The sequence below is a fragment of the Rana temporaria genome, chromosome 4, assembly GCF_905171775.1.
Source record: "Rana temporaria chromosome 4, aRanTem1.1, whole genome shotgun sequence".
NCBI lineage: Eukaryota > Metazoa > Chordata > Amphibia > Anura > Ranidae > Rana > Rana temporaria.
The window spans coordinates 22,297,711-22,319,470 of record NC_053492.1 but is presented as its reverse complement, the minus strand read 5'-3'; the positions used below and the strand labels follow the sequence as shown (position 1 = coordinate 22,319,470).

Genomic DNA, 21,760 nt, shown 5'->3' with positions numbered 1-21,760 from the left:
GTTTACAAATTGTGCCCCGCAAATTTTCCAGCAGATATCCGTAGCATCATGGCAATGTTAAATAATTTTTTTTTTTTTTTTATTATTATTATTATTTGAGGTTGGTAATTTACAGCATTTACAAATTGCGCAGCACCAAAAAAAAGCAGCTATCCGTAGCATCATGCCAATGTTAAATAAATTCTTTTTTTTATTATTATTATTATTATTATTATTATTATTATTATTATTATTATTATTTGAGGTTGGTAATTTACAGCATTTACAAATTGCGCAGCACCAAAAAAGAGCAGCTATCCGTAGCATCATGCCAATGTTAAATAAATACTTTTTTTTTTAATTTTATTATTATTTGAGGTTGTTAATTTGCAGCGTTTACAAATTGTGCCCCGCAAATTTTCCAGCAGCTATCCGTAGCATCATGGCAATGTTAAATACATTTTTTTTTATTTTTTATTATTATTATTATTATTTGAGGTTGGTAATTTACAGCATTTACAAATTGTGCAGCACCAAAAAAGAGCAGCTATCCGTAGCATCATGCCAATTTTAAATAAATCCTTTTTTTTTTTATTTTTTTATTATTATTTGAGGTTGTTAATTTGCAGCGTTTACAAATTGTGCCCCGCAAATTTTCCAGCAGCTATCCGTAGCATCATGGCAATGTTAAATACATTTTTTTTTTATTTTTTATTATTATTATTATTATTATTATTTGAGGTTGGTAATTTACAGCGTTTACAAATTGCGCAGCACCAAAAAAGAGCAGCTATCCGTAGCATCATGCCAATTTTAAATAAATACTTTTTTTTATTATTATTATTATTATTTGAGGTTGTTAATTTGCAGCGTTTACAAATTATGCCCCGCAAATATTCCAGCAGCTATCCGTAGCATCATGCCAATGTTAAATAAATACTTTTTTTTTTAATTTTTATTATTATTTGAGGTTGTTAATTTGCAGCGTTTACAAATTGTGCCCCGCAAATTTTCCAGCAGATATCCGTAGCATCATGGCAATGTTAAATAATTTTTATTTTTTTTTTATTATTATTATTATTTGAGGTTGGTAATTTACAGCATTTACAAATTGCGCAGCACCAAAAAAGAGCAGCTATCCGTAGCATCATGCCAATGTTAAATAAATACTTTTTTTTTTAATTTTATTATTATTTGAGGTTGTTAATTTGCAGCGTTTACAAATTGTGCCCCGCAAATTTTCCAGCAGCTATCCGTAGCATCATGGCAATGTTAAATACATTTTTTTTTATTTTTTATTATTATTATTATTATTTGAGGTTGGTAATTTACAGCATTTACAAATTGTGCAGCACCAAAAAAGAGCAGCTATCCGTAGCATCATGCCAATTTTAAATAAATCCTTTTTTTTTTTATTTTTTTATTATTATTTGAGGTTGTTAATTTGCAGCGTTTACAAATTGTGCCCCGCAAATTTTCCAGCAGCTATCCGTAGCATCATGGCAATGTTAAATACATTTTTTTTTTATTTTTTATTATTATTATTATTATTATTATTTGAGGTTGGTAATTTACAGCGTTTACAAATTGCGCAGCACCAAAAAAGAGCAGCTATCCGTAGCATCATGCCAATTTTAAATAAATACTTTTTTTTATTATTATTATTATTATTTGAGGTTGTTAATTTGCAGCGTTTACAAATTATGCCCCGCAAATATTCCAGCAGCTATCCGTAGCATCATGCCAATGTTAAATAAATACTTTTTTTTTTAATTTTTATTATTATTTGAGGTTGTTAATTTGCAGCGTTTACAAATTGTGCCCCGCAAATTTTCCAGCAGATATCCGTAGCATCATGGCAATGTTAAATAATTTTTATTTTTTTTTTATTATTATTATTATTTGAGGTTGGTAATTTACAGCATTTACAAATTGCGCAGCACCAAAAAAAAGCAGCTATCCGTAGCATCATGCCAATGTTAAATAAATTCTTTTTTTTATTATTATTATTATTATTATTATTATTATTATTATTATTATTATTTGAGGTTGGTAATTTACAGCATTTACAAATTGCGCAGCACCAAAAAAGAGCAGCTATCCGTAGCATCATGGCAATGTTAAATAAATTCTTTTATTTTTATTATTATTATTATTATTATTATTATTATTATTATTATTTGAGGTTGGTAATTTACAGCATTTACAAATTGCGCAGCACCAAAAAAGAGAAACTATCCGTAGCATCATGCCAATGTTAAAAAAATACTTTTTTTTTTAAATTTTATTATTATTTGAGGTTGGTAATTTACAGCGTTTACAAATTTGTAATTAACATTTGAGGTTGGTAATTTACAGCGTTTACAAATTGCGCAGCACCAAAAAAGAGCAGCTATCCGTAGCATCATGCCAATGTTAAATAAATACTTTATTTTTTTATTTTTTTTATTATTATTTGAGGTTGGTAATTTACAGCGTTTACAAATTGTACCAAAAAAGTAAAAAAAAAAAATACACACACAGGCTGTCCCTTTAAAAGGCGGAGAGCTACAGCTTCTGTGATGCAATTGTAAACACTATGAGAAGGAACTTGTATAGCCAGTTTACCCAGAGTTCTTTGGGAAGGAGCTAGAGAGAGAGCGAGCGAGAGAGAGCTCGAGAAAAAAAAAAGCCAAACGCTACAGAGAGAGATAGAGAAGGAAGCAACAGACAGGGCAGCCTCAATGACAAAGCAGCCTGTCCCTATCGCAGACCTCCGGAGGAGCACCAACGCACGCAAAACCTGGGCAAATGTAAGCGCCGCGCTCTGCGACAACCTTTAACCGCCTTCCGTTCGCAGCATTGTTCTACGCCGAGCTCGATTTTATTTTTTATTTGCATTCGAGCGCCTGTGCAGGCGGAGCAACGTATGGAAAAAGGAGGAGGTGGTGGTGGTTGGGGGGGGGGGGAGAAGCTGGTGAAGGACTAGTTTTTTTTTTATTTTTGGGCCATGTTTATGCTGGAGTTGCAACGCTGATTGTGCACGCTTTGCCCCGGGGCTGACGCGCTGGGCGACGGGAAATTAAATGGACCCCGTTAAACCGTGAGGATTGCAGCGTTTCTACTTCTTCTTGTACAACGTATCGCTGTAAAGTTGCAATGTTTCCTTTTTTTTTTTGTTTTTTTTAAATGTTTTAATTTTAGTTTTTTTAAATGTTTCAATTTTGCTTTTTAATGTTTCCTTTTTTGTTGTCTTTAAATGTTTCCTTTTTTGTTGTTTTTAAATGTTTCCTTTTTTGTTTTTTAATGTTTCCTTTTATTTAAATGTTTCCTTTTTTGTTTTTCAATGTTTCCTTTTTTGTTTTTCAATGTTTCCTTTTTTTTTAAATGTTTCCTTTTTTGTTTTTTTTTAACTGTAGCCTTTTGGATGTTGCAAAATGAAACAATGTAAGAAAACATAATAATAATGATAAAATAGACCAGGAAGGTCTTGCGAAGGGACCCAGCGTGGTGCGATGTCGGGCGACAAGAGGTTAAAGGGGAGGCGATGTCGGAGTGCGATTATTAGACGCGGTCTGAGGGGGGGGGTTAAAAAGTGGGTGAAGGGGATTGAACGCGGCAAGACTTTAAAGAGTTAATGAATCGTTTTTAAACTAATTCGCTTTTTTTTCGGGGGGGTGGTGGTGGGACCAGCAGGGGGCTAAATGTAAAGCGTTTTTTTCCCCCGGAAAACCCTTCTGCTTGGTGTTGAAGGTTAAAGTGCTGAGCGCTGCAGACCTTTGAATCGCAGGTTAACCCTTTAGTGGACGGGGCGTAGAGGGAGAAGTTAGGGTTGAAAATACCCTGTTTGGGGGGGGGGGGTCTTTTTAACCCTTTTATAGGCCCCACCAAGGTTTTTTTTAACTCTTTCTCCGCAGCAGACGGTGCAGCCATGCTGCTTCGACTCGGCTGGGCACCGCTGCCCCCTCCTCCTCCCGTAGCAGAGCCAGGCATAAGTAGGCCAGTGACCAGCTTCTAGAAGATTAAAGTGCCTCTGAATCCCTTTCTGGCGCCCAGGATCGTTTAACCCCACCGATGCCACCTCCGTCGCATTTTATTTAACGAGGTGTCACCGGCGGGTGACTCCCCCCCACGCTCTCCCCAGACAGGTGCAGCTAACGGGAGCTGGCGTGCTCTGCATGGATCTTGCAGGAACGGGCGACGTTAACCCTTTGGAGGAGGCAAGACTGATTTATCTTTCCGGGACGGGATTTTTTTTTTGTTGCAAGAATGGCGATTTTGCTGTCTGACGCATGGTGAATCCGGTAAGGTTTTTTTCGATTTGGAGAAAGAATGTACAATGTTTGTTTACTGGATAGGCACCAGCTTTCTAGAGCATGCTGGGAGTTGTGGTTAGGGGTTCCAAGAGCACGCTGGGAGTCGTGGTTGGTGGCTCCTGGAGCATACTGGGAGTAGTAGTTGTTGGCTCCTAAACTGTGCTGGGAGTAGTAGTTGGCGGCTTCTAAACTGTGCTGGGTGTAGTAGTTGGCGGCTTCTAAACTGTGCTGGGTGTAGTAGTTGTTGGCTTCTAAACTGTGATGGGAGTAGTAGTTGTTGGCTTCTAAACTGCGCTGGGAATAGTAGTTGGCTTTTAAACTGCGCTGGCAGTAGTAGTTGTTGGCTTCTAAACTGCACTGGGAGTAGTAGTTGGCGGCTTCTAAACTGTGATGGGAGTAGTAGTTGGCGGCTTCTAAACTGTGCTGGGAATAGTAGTTGGCGGCTTCTAAACTGTGCTGGGAGTAGTGTTTGGGGGCTGGGAGTTGTAGTTGGCAGCTCCAAGAGCATACTGGCAGTAGTAGTAGGTGGTTCCAAGAGCTTGCGGAAAGTAGTAGTAGTTGGCTTCTATAGTGAGCTAGGAGGAGTAGTTGGTGGATCCTAGAGCATGCTGGGAGTAGTAGTTGGCACCTCCAAGATTATGCTGGGAGTAATAGTTGGTGGCTCCAAGAGCTTGCAGGAAATAGTAGTAGTTGGTTTCTAGAGCATGCTGGGAGTAGTAGTTGGCACCTCCAGGATTATTATGGGAGTAATAGTTGGTGGCTCCAAGAGCTTGCGGAAAGTAGTGGTAGTTGGCTTCTATAGTGAGCTAGGAGGAGTAGTTGGTGGATCCTAGAGCATGCTGGGAGTAGTAGTTGGCACCTCCAAGATTATGCTGAGAGTAATAGTTGGTGGCTCCAAGAGCTTGCAGGAAATAGTAGTAGTTGGTTTCTAGCGCATGCTGGGAGTAGTAGTTGGCACCTCCAGGATTATTATGGGAGTAATAGTTGGTGGCTCCAAGAGCTTGCGGAAAGTAGTAGTAGTTGGCTTCTATAGTGAGCTAGGAGTAGTAGTTGGTGGATCCTAGAGCATGCTGGGAGTAGTAGTTCGCACCTCCAAGATTATGCTGGGAGTAATAGTTGGTGGCTCCAAGAGCTTGCAGGAAATAGTAGTAGTTGGTTTCTAAAACATGCTGGGAGTAGTGGTTGGTGGCTCCAAAAGCATGCTGGAAGTAGTAGCTGGTGGCTCCTAGAGCATGCTGAGAGTAGCAGCTGGTGGCTCCTAGAGCATACTGGGAGTAGTAATTGGCAACTTATACAGTATGCTGGTAGTAGTAGTAGTTGATGGCTTCTAGGATGCACTGGGGGTTGGCGGTTCCAAAAGCATGCAGGCAGTAGTAGTTGGTGGCACCTAGAGCATGCATGTAAGGAGTAGTAGCTGGCATCTTTGTGAGTGTGCTGGGAGTTGCAGTTGACAGCTCCAGGAGCATGCTTGTGGTAGTAGTTAGTGGCTTCTATAGCATGCTGAGAGTAGTAGTTGATGGCTTCTAGAGTGTGCTGACATTAGTAGTTGGTGGCTTCTAGAGCGTGTTTGAAGTAGCTAGTAGGCTTTTAGAGTGCAGTGGGATTTGAAACTTCAAGAACAGGCTGTGAATAGTAGATGGTGGCTCCTTAAGCATGCTGGGAGTAGTAGTTGGTGGTGCCTTGAGCATGCTTGGGTAGTAGTTGGTGGCTCTATAAACTTGCTGGAAGTTTTGGTTGGTGGCTCCAAGAGCATGCAGGGCGTAGTATTTGGTGGTGCCCAAAGCGTGCTGGGGGTGACCTCTATTGGTGTCCATTGACAGAAAATGGAGCTGTTGCCCATAGCAACCAGTTTCCTGGCTGCAGACTGACCCTCTGGATGCTGCGGGCAACAGAACCGGTCCTCCAGGAGCCCATGTATGAGAGGTGTGTTGTGGGTAAACATCTTGTTACCATGGTGACCAGGAGGCTTCCGGCTGTCATTTCTGTGGTTCAGGGTGAGATAAGAATCGGGACAGTGTGTGAGTACAGCAACCAATCAGAGCCAGGGAATTCCAGGGGATTGAAGCCCTGAACTGGGACCTCGTTGTTATTGGTTACCGCCAACCCGGCCAGGAAGACCGAATGACCTCATCACCCAGAAACATGCAGTCCATGGGTGATCCTGGGGGGTCTATCTATCTATCTATCTATCTATTGATTTATCTATCTATCTTTTGGTCTCTATCTATCTGATCGTTTATCTGTCTAATTATCTGTCTATCTATCGAGATACGCTACGCCGCCGTACCTTACCTGGCTTTGGTTCGAATCCATAAAGATTTTGCGCCGTAAGGTACGGCGACGTAGTGTATCTCAAGCGGCGTAACGGCGCGGAATTCAAATTGGGCGGGTAGGGGGCGTGTTTCATTTAAATGAAGCGCGTCCCTGCCCCGAACCAACTGCGCATGCGCCGTCCCTAAATTTCCCGCCGTGCATTGCGCGAAATGACGTCGCAAGGACGTCATTGGTTTTGACCTGGACGTAAATGACGTCCATCCCGATTCACGAACGACTTACGCAAAAAAAAAAAAAAATTGGAAATTATACGCGGGAACGACGGCCATACTTAACATTGAGTACGCCACGAAATAGCAGCTTTAACTATACGCCGAAAAAAGCCGACTAGAGACGACGTAAAGGAATGAGCCGGCCGCTCGTACATTCGTGGATCGTCGGAAATAGCTAATTTGCATACTCGACGCGGAAAACGAAGGAAACGCCACCCAGCGGACGCCGAAGAATTGCATCTTAGATCCGAAGGCGTACGCCTGTCGGATCTAACCCAGATGCCGTCGTATCTTGTTTTGAGGGTTCAAAACAACGAAACGACGCGGGAAATTTGAAAGTACGCCGGCCTATTAGTAGATACGCCGGCGTACTCTCTCAGTAGATCTGCCCCTATGTATTTATGTATCCACCTATCTATCTGTTGGTCTATCTATTGGTTTGTCTGTGTGTGTGTGTATATATATATTTCACTTTTATGTATGCATTCATCTATCTATCTATCTATCTATCTATCTATCTATCTATCTATCTATCTATCTATCTATCTATCTATCTATCTATCTATTTATAATTCTCACGTCTATGTATGTATCTATCTATCTATCTATCTATCTATCTATTTATCTATCTATCTATTGGTTTGTCTGTCTATATATCTATCTATTTCAAGTTATATTGGTGTGTCTATCCTGCTGGGTAACTGTCTGTCTATCCCCACCCCATGACTATCTATCTATCTATCTATCTATCTATCTATCTATCTATCTATCTATCTATCTATCTATCTATCTATCTATCTGTCTATCTCTGATATCTGTCACACATCTATGTATTGATGTGTCTATCCTGCTGGGTAACTGTCTGTCTATCCCCACCCCATGACTATCTATCTATCTATCTATCTATCTATCTATCTATCTATCTATCTATCTATCTATCTATCTATCTATCTATCTATCTATCTATCTATCTCTGATATCTGTCACACATCTATGTATTGATGTGTCTATCCTGCTGGGTAACTGTCTGTCTATCCCCACCCCATGACTATCTATGAATCTCATTCATCAGGTGGTTATAGATACTTTCAGTTCCCCCTCCAATCCTTTATGTCGCCTGCAGTGGCGGTCTCCTCGCTCCACAGCTCTGACAGCCCAAAGTCCCATGGATATTAGACAGTAACATATTCAGAATGATCTCTTGGGAATCATTTGCTGCCCCCCCCCCCCCCCCACTACTAAGACGGCGTCCATGCACAGCCCCCAGATTTGTGAATTCTTACACATGTTCACAACTGTTAGCAAATGTATTTTCTGCTTTAAGGTTTGTTGGTTTCCATTAGTGGTTTTGGTAATATGTAGGCTGGGATGTTTATGCACTTTTTTTTTTATGCTACAATAGATGTATTTGTTTTGAATGGGGTTATGAATCGGCAGCGTCGGAGCTGTTTTCTGCGTAGGTACGTGATCTCTGCCCCTTGGATTCAATGAGACATGTTTACTGATGTCATCTCTCAGGAAGAGTCTCACATTTAGCACTTATCTTGTTACTGAGTTTGTTTTTGGCCTTTGGTCCCTATTATATGAATTGATAAGTTTTATTTTTTATGTTGTTGTGGTTGTTGCAGCTTTATTATTCAAGGTTTGCTGTACAATAGTTTGGGTTATAATTGCAAGTTTGGAGACCTTGAGGGATTTATTGTTCTATAAGACTCGGGTTAACACTGTGCAGGTGAGGGCGCATTTTTCTGCATGTCAAGTGCAGGGCAGTCCATTCATTTCAATGAGCCGCCCTACGCGTTTCTCAAAAGGAAGACGTCCCTGGAGACCTTGGGTGATTATTGTTTTATAAAGGTGTATGCTACTGTCAAAACTAAAAATGTATTGAAAAAATTTAAATGAAGGCAATGGTTTCATAGCGGCACAGTGCACCTTGGCTGGAAATGGGACTAAGGCTTCATTTACGCTTGTGGTTGCGGGGCAGTATTGCATGGTTGAACAGTATTTTTTACTTTTTCCTCCCAACTGTGAAGGTAGCAAAGCGGAGTGTACATATGTCGATGCCATGGAAAAAAATATTCCCGATTAATGCATTCCGCAGGCAGTATTGCCTGCCAAACATAACCCATTCCACTGAATGGGGGCGCCCCCGCACCCGTATGCACAACACTGGCACTGAATACAAACAATCGCTAGATTAAGTTGGGACAGTGGGCACTCATGGCAATGAGGGCAACAAATTGGCGATTGTAACAATTTGTAGGCCACAAATGAGCAATGATGACAATATAAGAGCGACAAGTGGGCAATGAGGACAATATGAGAGCAACAAATGGGCAATGAGGACAATATGAGAGCAACAAATGGGCAATGAGGACAATATGAGAGCAAGAAATGGGCAATGATGACAATATGAGAGCAACAAATGGGCAATGATGACAATATGAGAGCAACAAATGGGTAATGAGGACAATATGAGAGCAACAAATGGGCAATGATGACAATATGAGAGCAACAAATGAGCAATGATGACAATATGAGAGCAATAAATGGGCAATGATGACAATATGAGAACAACAAATGGGCAATGATGACAATATGAGAGCAACAAGCAATTACTAGATTAAATGGGGACAGTGGTCAATCATAACAATATAAGAGCAACAAATAGGCAAGTGTGACAATTTGTAGGCAACGAATGGGTAATGATGACAATATAATAGCAACAAATGGGCATTGATGACAATATGAGAGCAACAAGCAATCACTAGATTAAATGGGGACAGTGGGCACTCCTGGCAATATAAGAGCAACAGATAGGCAATTGTAACAATTTGTAGGCAACAAATGAGCAATTTGAGAGCAACAAATGGGCAATGATGACAATATGAGAGCAACAAATGGGCAATGATGACAATATGAGAGCAACAAGCAATCACCAGATTAAATGGGGACAGTGGGCACTCATGACAATATAAGAGCAACAAATAGGCAATTGTGACAATTTGTAGGCAACATATAAGCAATGTGAGAGCAACAAATGGGCAATGATGACAATATACGTGCAACAAATGGGCAATGATGACAAAATGAGAGCTGCAAGCAATCATTAGTGACTAATGACAATATGAGGGCAACAAATGGGTAATGATGACAATATGAGAGCTGCAAGCAATCATTAGTCACCAATGACAATATGAGTGCAACAAATAGGCAATTGTGACAATTTGTAAGCACCAAATGAGCAATATGAGATCAATACATGGGCAATGATGACAGTAAAAGAGCAACAAATAGGCAATGATGACAATATGAGAGCACCAAAAGCTTTGCCCAAACAGGGCACAGAATGCACTGTACAGCTCGCAGGGCATTCAGCGGGGCCGAACACCCTGCAAATTCGGGTGTTCCCATTTGCAGGGCCAATGTTCGGCCCGAACTCATGCTCGGGCCGAACCGTTCGTCCAACTCCAATGAGAGCAGCAAACAGGCAATTATGACGTGAAACAGGCAACAAATGGGCAATTGTGACAATATGAGAGAAGCAAAAGGGCAAGTATGACAATTTGTGGATACGGCAATTATGTGCAGCAATTATGATACGACACAGGCAGCAAATAGGCAATTATAATATGAGGGCAACTGTGACAATATACAGGCAACAAATGGGAAATATGACAGCAACAAACGGGAAATGATGACATTGCACTGGCTGGTGTGTGTTGTGGTGCGGGGCAATGCATGTTTACTTTTTTATCCTTTTTTTTTTTTTCACTTTATCAAAAACTTTATTTAACTCTATGTACAATAGTCCATTGGAATTAAGTTCTATATAATGCATTGATCCGGCCTGCAAATTGACTCTTTGCCCCGGGATAAAGTTTACTTTTCATATTTCATCTACTTGTATTGATGTGTCCAGGAAGCTCCAAGATGCTCTAAAAAAAAAACATTTTTGTTTCGCTTTCATTCTTGTTGAAACATAACACCATCTTTATGTGTGATTAACCACTTAAGCCCCGGACCTTTAGGCAGCTAAATGCCCAGGCCAGGTTTTGCGATTCGGCACTGCGTCGCTTTAACAGACAATTGCGCGGTCGTGCGACGTGGCTCCCAAACAAAATTGGCGTCCTTTTTTCCCCACAAATAGAGCTTTCTTTTGGTGGTATTTGATCACCTCTGCGGTTTTTATTTTTTGCACTTTAAATAAAAATAGAGCGACAATTTTGAAAAAAATTCAATATTTTTTACTTTTTGCTGTAATAAATATCCCCCAAAAACATATATACATTTTTTTTTTTCCTCAGTTTAGGACGATACGTATTCTTCTACCTATTTTTGGTAAAAAAAATCGCAATAAGCGTTTATCGATTGGTTTGCGCAAAATTTATATCGTTTACAAAATAGGGGATATTTTTATTGCATTTTTATTAATTTTTTTTTTTTACTACTAATGGCGGCGATCAGCGATTTTTTTTTTTGTGACTGCGACATTATGGTGGACACTTCGGACAATTTTGACACATTTTTGGGACCATTGTCATTTTCACAGCAAAAAATGCATTTAAATTGCATTCTTTATTGTGAAAATGACAGTTGCAGTTTGGGAGTTAACCACAGGGGGCGCTGAACGTGTTAGGCTTCACCTAGTGTGTGTTTACAACAGTAGGGGGTGTGGCTGTAGGTCTGATGTCATCGATTGTGTCTCCCCTATAAAGGGGATGACACGATCGATGCGCCGCCACAGTGAAGCAAGGGGAAGCCGTGTTTACATACGGCTCTCCCCGTTCTTCAGCTCCGGGGAGCGATCGCGACGGGGCGGCTATAAACGAATAGCCGCGCCGTCGTCCCGGATCGCTCCCCGAGGTAAGCCGCCCGCCGCACGCAGCGGGGGGGGGTCACGATCGGACCCCCCACCCGCTAGAAGGCAAGGACGTATATATACGCCTATCTGCCTGTCCGTGCCATTTTGCGGACGAAAATAATCGTGCGGCGGGCGTTAAGTGGTTAAAGAAATCATTGCATAAAACAGGGATCTGCAGACTATGGCCCCGCAGACCAACTCTGGCCCGCTGCAAGATTTTTATATGTCTCTCTGATGTGAGAAGGTCTCTGATGGGGACTCTGATGTAACAGCTGACTCTGATGTAAGCAGGAAGTCTGATAGGAACTCTTGTGTATGGGGGGGGACTCTGATGTAAAGAGGGTCTGATTGGGACTCTGGTGTAAGGGGGTATCTGATGGGGACCCTCATGCAAAGGGGGGGGGCTCTTATGTAAGAATGGACTCTAATGTAAGGGGGGAGCTTGATTGGTACTTTAATGTGTGGGGGACCCTGATAAGGACTCTCGTGTAGGGGGGCATTCTGATGAGGACTTTCATGTATGAGGGGGGAGAGTGAGAAGAGGACTCTCATGTAGAGGGAGACTCTGATGTAAGGGTTTTTTTTTATGGGGACCTTCGTGCAAGGGGGGGCCTCTAAAGTAAGAGTGGATTCTGATGTAAGAGTAAACTCTAATGTAAGGGGGGGGGAGCCTGATGGGGACTCTCATGTATGGGGGACTCTGATGAGGCCTATCATGTAGGGGGGCACTCTGATGAGGAGTCTCGTGTAGGGAAGGACTTTGATGTAAGAGGGGTCTAATAGGGACTCTGATGGGAACCCTGATGTAAGGGAGGACTCTGATGAGAAGCTTAATGTAACGGGAGATGCAAATGAGAACCCTGATGTAAGCGGGGACTCTGATGGGGATCCCGATGTGAGAGGGCACTCTGATGTGGATCCTGATGTAAGGGGGCACCCTGATGGGGATCCTGATGTAAGGGGGCACCCTGCTGGGGATCCTGATGTAAGGGGGGACTCTGATTGGGATCCTGATGTATAAGGGGGCACTCTGATGGGGATCCTGATGTAAGGGGGGGACTCTGATGGGGATCCTGATGTAAGGGGGGACTCTGATGGGGATCCTGATGTAAGGGGGGACTCTGATGGGGATCCTGATGTAAGGGGGGACTCTGATGGGGATCCTGATGTAAAGGGGGATGCTGATGGGGATCCTAATGTAAGGGGGCACTTCTTGATCTACAGAATGGAGAAACAGACACAGGGAGATCCGTGCACTGCAGATCTTCAGGTACCTTTCCAGCAAGGAGAACATTGATCAGCACAGTAGTGACATCACCAAATTTCACTCCAAATCTGGTGAGACTAGCAGATCCACAGTATGGAGAAACAGAAGCAGGGAGATCTTTGTACTACAGGTCCAAAGGTACAGCTTCCCCTCCAACAAGGAGAACAGTGACCAGAACAGTAGTGACATCATCAAACCTCACTCCAAGGCTGGTGAGACTAGCAGATCTACAGAATGGAGAAACAGACATAGGGAGATCCTTGCACTGCAGGTCCTCAGGTATAGCTTCCCCTCCAGCAAAGAGAACAGCGATCAGAACAGCAGTCAGAGGCAGCAGTGCCTTAGGTGATCTCACACTGCAGATATACAGCTATGAGGACACAGAACAGGGGTGCCGAGGCACAGTAAGTCTACTGCTAATTTTTGGGAGGAATTCGATTCGATTTTTCAGGCTACTGCTTCATTACAGTTGACATTTCTTACATGTTCCCGCACTTTTTCGGGCATTGAACTTCATGCTTTTTTTTTTAACCGCATATTTTATTGCGCCACAACATGCGTTTCCTAGCCAAATTTTGGGTGCCATGAACAATTATTGTTACTGTAAGCCCTTAGGCCCCATTCACACCTGCATGACGCATTAACGCGTTTATTCCAGCACATGTTTTGCACGACAGCATAGGGTAGCCGTTCAATTGAGGACCTATTCACACCTGCGTGTCGTGCCAAAGCGCATTTTTTCACGCAACAGCATAGGGCAGACCATTTGCTTGAATGGCCTGCCAAATACGCAAAAAGAAGCTCCCACACCTTTTCGGGCAGTGACACTTTGCGCGTTTTGGGGCACTGTTAACAATTATTGGCATAATAAACGCAACGCGTGTTTTTTCCCACGTTCACAGAACGTGCAGATGTGGATGAGGTCTTAATGATAAACATTTCCTGTGAACTTCTCTACATCTTTCCTGTGCGCAAAGCTTCTTGAGCCGTCTCGACGTTAGACTCTGGCGGACGGGGATCGATATAGCAAATCTGCGCCCAATAGGCCGGGGGAACCAGCGCTGAGCACAACGCGGCCAACATAGCCGCAATGGCAGACGTCTCCTCCGTGGGTCACGCTTCCAGCGCTGGGGACCGTCTGCTTCGCGGCTGTTACCTGGCCGACCGCTTTTTCTGATGACACAACATCCTCCATGTGTTGCCAGGCAACCTTTGCAGAGGCGTTCGGTTGCATGCTGCATCGGACAACAGCCTTGGGGTGGTGGAGGGGGGGGAATCCCTCGTAAAAAGGGGATTTGTGAGCTGAAACATGAGCCGGACGGTTTATATCCAAAACATGGGGGGGGCGGTCATCCGCTGGGTAATATGAAAATAAATGGAGTTTAATCCCCTCACATATATATTCATAGACACGTGCACCGAGGAAGATGGCAGCGCTGCGTCCTTTGTGTAATCACTCACTCGGGTCCATGAGGTAAAAAAAACTTTTCTGTGGCTTCTGATGGTGGTCATGAGGCCTCCTCAGATCCATTGTGTGTGCCCTGATATAGAGGAACTCATCGGGGGGTGTAAACCGTCAATTAAGGTGGACTTCAAGCTGAAAGTGTTTTGTTTTGGTTTTGGATAGAACAGGATAAGAATAAAACCTTTGTGAGGTATCTGAGGCCCTGATAGAGAAGTTTACTGCCACTTCCTGTGACAACACTTTCACCAGACAGAAAGTGCGGGAACATCTGCAGTATCTCTGTGTCGTCATTCCAGACAAGGCACCTGTTACATAACATAGAAAATAAAATAAATAAATCCAGAAAGGATGGTGAGAACCCCTCATAATGGACACAGCAGGTGTACAGACCTGGGAACTCAGCACAGGGATGATGGGAACCCCTCACAATGGGCACAGCCGGTGTACAGACCTGGGAACTCAGCACAGGGATGATGGGAACCCCTCACAATGGGCACAGCCGGTGTACAGACCTGGGAACTCAGCATGGGGATGATGGGAACCCCTCATAATGGGCACAGAAGGTGTACAGACCTGGCAACTCAGCACAGGGATGGTGGGAACCCCTCATAATGGGTACAATAGGTGTACAGACCCAGGAATTCAGCTCAGGAGTGGTGGAAACCCCTCATAATGGGCACGGAAGATGTGTAGACTCAGGAACTCAGCACAGGAATGGTGGGAACCCTTCATTATGGGCACAGCAGGTGCACGGACTCAGGAATGGTGGGAACCCCTCATATTGGGCACAGCAGGTGTACGGACTCAGGAATGGTGGGAACTCCTCATATTGGGCACAGCAGGTGTACGGACTCAGGAATGGTGGGAACCCCTCATATTAGGCACAGCAGGTGTACGGACTCAGGAATGGTGGGAACCCCTCATTTTGGGCACAGCAGGTGTACGGACTCAGGAATGGTGGGAACCCCTCATATTGGGCACAGCAGGTGTACGGACTCAGGAATGGTGGGAACTCCTCATATTGGGCACAGCAGGTGTACAGACCACAGAACTCAGCACAGGGATGGTGGGAACCCCTCATAATGGGCACAGCAGATTAAAAACACATCTCTGAAGGTGTGAAGGAGGGGTTATGATGGAGAAAAAGGGATCTGATGTGATGGGGGACCTCTAATGTGAAGGGGGGCTTCAGATGTGATGATGGACTCTAATATAAAAGTAGGGGGGGGTGTGATGTAATGGGACTACCTCTGATGTGAAGAGAGGACCACTGATGTGATGATGGGCTCTGATATGAAGGGGTGGGGGCTGTGATGTGATGGGGGACCTCTGATGTGATGAGGATCTCTGCTATGAAAGGGGGGTTTTGATGTGATGGGGGACTGGAGGGGAGCTGCAATTTGATAGGGGGACTGCTTATGTGAAGGGGGGCTGTGATGTGATGGGGGGACCTCTAATATGAAGAGGGCTGTGATATGATGGGGGACCTCTGATGTGATGGGAGGACCTCTGATGTGAAGGGTTGGGCTGTGATTTGTTGGGGGGGGGGGGGCTCTGATGTCAAAGCAGAGCTCTCATACAAAAAGGGCAAGTGATTTGATGGGTGACCTCTAATGATATAATGGGCTGTGATATGATGGGGGACCTCTGATGTGATGGAGGGGGGGGGGACCTCTGATATGAAGGGGCACTGTATTTGATAGGGGAACCTCTGATGTGATGGGGGAGCTCTGATGTGATGGGGGAGCTCTGATGTGATGGGGTGGGGGGGCTCTGATATGAAGGGGTGCTGTAATTTGATAGGGGAACCTCTGATGTTAAGGCGGGCTGTGATGTGATGGGGGAGCTCTGATGTGATGGGGGGGGCCTCTGATATGAAGGGGCGCTGTAATTTGATATGGGGAATCTCTGCTGTGAAGGCGGGCTGTGATGTGATGGGAGAGCTCTGATGTGATGGGGGGGGGGGCCTCTGATATGAAGGGGCGCTGTAATTTGATAGGGGAACCTCTGATGTGAAGGCGGGCTGTGATGTGATGGGGGAGCTCTGATGTGATGGGGGGGGGGCCTCTGATATGAAGGGGCATGTCATTTGATTGGGGAACCTCTGATGTGAAGGCGGGCTGTGATGTGATGGGGGGGGGGCTGTGATATGATGGGGGACCTCTGCTGTGATGGGGGAGCTCTGATGTGATGGGGGGGGCCTCTGATATGAAGGGGCTCTGTAATTTGATAGGGGAACCTCTGATGTGAAGGCGGGCTGTGATGTGATGGGGGAGCTCTGATGTGATGGGGGAGGGGCTGTGATATGATGGGGGACCTCTGCTGTGATGGGGGAGCTCTGATGTGATGGGGGGGCCTCTGATATGAAGGGGCTCTGTAATTTAAAGGGGAACCTCTGATGTGAAGGCGGGCTGTGATGTGATGGGGGAGCTCTGATGTGATGGGGGGGGGGGGGGCCTCTGATATGAAGGGGCGCTGTAATTTGATAGGGGAACCTCTGATGTGAAGGCGGGCTGTGATGTGATGGGGGAGCTCTGATGTGATGGGGGGGGCTGTGATATGATGGGGGAGCTCTGATGTGATGGGGGGGCCTCTGATATGAAGGGGCGCTGTAATTTGATAGGGGAACCTCTGATGTGAAGGCGGGCTGTGATGTGATGGGGGAGCTCTGATGTGAAGGGGGGGGGCTGTGATATAATGGGGGACCTCTGCTGTGAGGGGGGGTTTCTGAGGTGAAGGGGGGCTGTGATTTAATGGGGAGACCTCTGATGTGAAGGGGGGGGGGGGAACCTTTGATATGACGTTAATCTCATCACAGTGGTTGGGGGCATCGTCCCAGGATCACGTTTCCAATTGATAAGTAACAATTATATATTTTTGACATTTTTGACTGCCTTGAGATTTTGCGTACTTTTAATGTGTGCCGTCAGGGAGAAGAAGGTTGTGAAACGCTGCTCTAGAGATCCCATTATCTTCATTCATTCACAGTAGGATTGTCCTGAGGGGGAGGAACAGTTCATCAAAGTCACTGTATAGAACTCTTATAAAGGAAGCAGAGCCTGCCTATGTAATGAGCAAATATGGCCGCCCCCCATGCACATATATTACTACAAAGAAATAATCACACTTCTTGCCCCATAGCCACAACAGGGGGTAAGAAGAAATCCCTCCAAAGTGAAGGAATCCCTGGTTGTGTCCCCATAGGAAGATTTCCCCCCTAATCCCGCTCTGGTGACAACCCAAAATTTGTAATTTTCTTTCACTTTCGGTGATAATCATAATTATCTCTGCTCTATCCAAAACTAGGGAAAAAAAGTTTTGCTTGGTTATACTTCAACTGACATTTTCCTGGAGTGAGTATTTTATGATGTCTATTGCGGTCTTATCTGAAGACCTTTGTGCCGGGAGTACATACGTGTTTATTCGTTTATAAACAGCTGTGCGTATCGCCGCGTCTCCCACGTCGTGTCACTTTGATCTCTTCGCCGATGAGTTGACTTTACAGTAAATTTACAAAGCAAAACCATCTATAGGTCCGAGTTTTGGGGGCAGCTGAAGTTATGTACAGATCTCAGCTTATCCATTCCTGTCAGTCACCTTCTGGCTCCTCATTGGTCAGTGGAGCACCCTATCCCAGGAAAAGGACCAATGAGAAGGATTAGGGTATGATCAAGCTCAGCATTGATCAGAACTTCATCTGTCCATACTAATTGGGTCTACTGATTGTAATTTTTATTGAACATTCAGTTTGAGTTACCGATCACATGTGTCTGATGATCACCTGTTACATTGTCTCCTGAGTTATCCTGGATACATCTGTCTATGAGAAGGTCAGTCCACCCAAAGGTGAGATTTTGGTTATAGGTGTCAGCTGGTGGGCCAAGTAAACTCCTAACATCTCATTTCTTTTACGATATCCCAACAGTGAGATCTCCTTGTCTGAAATCAGCACAGGGATGATGGGAACCCCTCAAAATGGGCACTGCAGGTGTACAGACCCAGGAACTCAGTACAGGGATGGTGGGAACCCCTCATAATGGGCACCGCAGGTGCGTAGACCCTGGAAATCAGATCAGAGATCTCAATGGCAGGCCCGAACTGGGACAAAAAATAGGCCTGGGCATTTTAGACTGAGCAGCCCGGGGGGAGGGATCGCGCCGGCGTTTAATGATGTGATGTGGGGTTCCAGCACCTTGTACCTCTGGACCTCTTTACATTACACAGCACACTGCGTCTCTGGACCCCTTTACAATACACAGCACCCTGGACCCCTTTACATTACACAGCACCCTGGACCCCTTTACAATACACAGCACCCTGGACCCCTTTACATTACACAGCACCCTGGACCCCTTTACAATACACAGCACCCTGGACCCCTTTACAATACACAGCACCCTGGACCCCTTTACAATACACAGCACCCTGGACCCCTTTACAATACACAGCACCCTGGACCCCTTTACAATACACAGCACCCTGGACCCCTTTACATTACACAGCACCCTGGACCCCTTTACATTACACAGCACCCTGGACCCCTTTACATTACACAGCACCCTGAGGGGAAGACGCCTTTACAATACACAGCACCCTGGACCCCTTTACAATACACAGCACACTGGACCCCTTTACATTACACAGCACACTGGACCCCTTTACATTACACAGCACCCTGAGGGGAGGACCCCTTTAACAATACACAGCACCCTGGACCCCTTTACAATACACAGCACCCTGAGGGGAAGATCTGAAATCAGGGGAAGCTCTGCTGATTTTATCATCCAATCATGTACAAGCATGCTGTTTTTTATTTTCCTTGCATGTCTCCTACGGATCTACAGAGACTGCACTTCCAAGTGCACTTTCAAGGGCACTTGTAGCGCAAAGTTGATTTGCCTTCAGTAACTAAACCCCCCCCCCCCGTCCCATTAACCACTTGCTGACTGCGTCATGTACATATACGTTGGCAGAATGGCACGGCTGCGCAAAGCAATGTACCTGTACAGTTCTTTGAATCTCCCGCAGTGAGGGTGCGCGCCCCTGCCGCGGGCTCCGTGAGCATGCCCGCAGGTCCCACGAACTCGATGTCCGCCGGGTGCCCGTGATTGTTTTACGGAGAGTCAGAACGAGGAGATGCCTATGTAAACAAGGCATTTCCCTGTTCTGCCTAGTGACAGGACACTGATCTACTGCTCGCTGTCATTGGGAGCTGTGATCACTGTCGTGTCACTTGTAGCCCCCCCCCCCCACAGTTAGAATCACTCCCTAGGACACACTTAACCCCTTCATCGCCCCCTAGTTGTTAACCCCTTCCCTGCCAGGGTCATTTACACAGTAATCAGTGCATTTTTATAGCACTGATTTCTGTATAAATGCCAATGGTCCCAAAATAGCGTCAAAAGTGTCCAGTGTGTCCACCATAATGTCGCAGTCACGATAAAAACCGCTGATCGCCGGCATTACTAGTAAAAAAAATTACAAACTTCTGCGCAAACCAATCAATAAACGCTTATTGCAATTTTTTTTTAACCAGAAATATGTAGAAGAATACATATCGGCCTAAACTGATGGAGAAAAAAAAATTTTTTTGAAAAAAAATGTGGGATAGTTATAGCAAAAAGTAAAAGATATTGGCCCGGATTCACAAAGCACTTACGCCGACGTATCTCGAGATACGCTGCGTAAGTGTAACTATGCGCCGTCGTATCTGTGCGCCGTGCCCACAATCTGGGATACGCCTGAAAATAGGCTTCCTTCGACCCACGTAACTTGCCTACGTCGTCTTATCGTGGGCGCATATTTACGCCGGGCGCATTTGCCGCTCCCATAGATTTTCTATGCACATATGCAAATGAGGGAGATACGCCGATTCACAAACTTAGTTGCGCCCGGCGCATCATATACGCGGTTTGCGTAAGTCGTACGTCCAGCGTAAAGTTATTCCCCATATAGGAGGTGCAACTCATGCAAAGGTATGGACCAGGAAACACAGCCGTCGTATTTTACGTTGTTTACGTAGTACGTGAATAGGGCTGGGAGTAGGTTACGTTCACGTCGTAGGCAGTGATTCGACGTATCTTGGGGAGTAGTTCCGACGTGATTCTGAGCATGCGCACTGGCATGCGGCCACGGGACGGCGCATGCGCCGTTCATTTTAAGTACTTCTATGGCGCTTGGCCCATCATTTGCATGGGGTCACGCCTCATTAGCATGGCTCACGCCCACTTCCACCTACGCTGGCTTACGCCGAGGAAACCCAGCGTATCTTTAAGAGCGAGTGCGAGCAAGTGCTTTGTGAATCCAGTGCTTGCCTCTGTGCGCTGCGCCGGCGTAGCGTAAAAGAGATACGCTACGGCGGCATAAATATGCGCCGATGTCTGTGAATCCGGGCCATTGTATTTTTTTTCAAAATTGCCACTCTTTTTTTGTTTATAGCGCAAAAAAAAAAATGGCAGAGGTGATCAAATACCACCAAAAGAAAGCTCTACTTGTGGGGAAAAAATTTGTTTGGGTGCAATTTCGCAGTACCGCGCAATTGTCAGTTAAAGCGACGCAGTGCCGAATCGCAAGAAGTGCTCTGGTCAGGAAGGGGGTAAATTCTTCCGGGGGTGAAGTGGTTAAATATACAGAAGTTGCAGATAATGATCCTCAGCATGCAGCCAGTGTGATCCTCCACGAGTCGCGGACGTTCCAATGTGTGCATTGTGGTTTGCTGGGGATAACAGCAATGGCTGGAAAAAAAGAAATGTTGCTGTCAATCACCCCCCCCCCCCCCCCCACACACATGTGGAAAAAAGAAGCCAACAACAAGCTGCAGAATGTTCCGGCAATTTGCTGCCGGTGTAGTATGGGGGTGGGGAGAGCACTGATAATGAACTGCTGCAGGGCCCCTGACAGTTGTGGGTCAGAGAGGACTCAATAGTTCCATGTTCACCTTTTGTCACGGGTGACCCCTCTCATTGTATAGGTCACATTACTGTCCCTGTCACTCAGCACATTGAGATCCCAACAAGTGTCACTGAGACAGCAGCCGCCTCGGGGGCCCGAGCCTGTGAGGGGCCCTCTTCTGAGGAAAGTCTGCTCGTCTTATCGGGTTCCGTGACATTTCTGTTATTGTAGCATTTTTACGAGTTGTGATTTGTTAACCATTCTCACGTACTGTGTTCTCTAAGCATGGTCCTCATTGGTGGGGTGTTGTCACCGTACGCTCGCAACATAATCGCACTGAAAATTGGATCAAAATCAGATTGCAGCAGTGTAACCCTGGCCTAAAGGATTGTAAGGGGTGAGTCCGGGAATGTTCGACTGATAAGGGAAAATATATAGGAGGATAGAGGATGA

General features: G+C 44.9%; 1 protein-coding gene across 4 annotated transcripts in view; it reads left to right on the top strand.

Moving 5' to 3' along the window:
* Positions 1–2,572: 2,572 nt before the first annotated feature.
* The window catches only part of NCOA1 (nuclear receptor coactivator 1), a 299,593-nt gene continuing 280,405 nt past the window's right edge, over positions 2,573–21,760 (top strand). For 3 of the 4 annotated variants that reach the window (XM_040348120.1, XM_040348119.1, XM_040348117.1), the window contains exon 1: positions 2,573–2,771. The gene's annotated coding sequence lies outside the window, so the exon portion shown is untranslated. Of the gene's footprint in view, positions 2,772–2,955; positions 3,062–21,760 lie in introns of those variants that run through there. The other variant, XM_040348118.1, reaches the window with a different exon arrangement.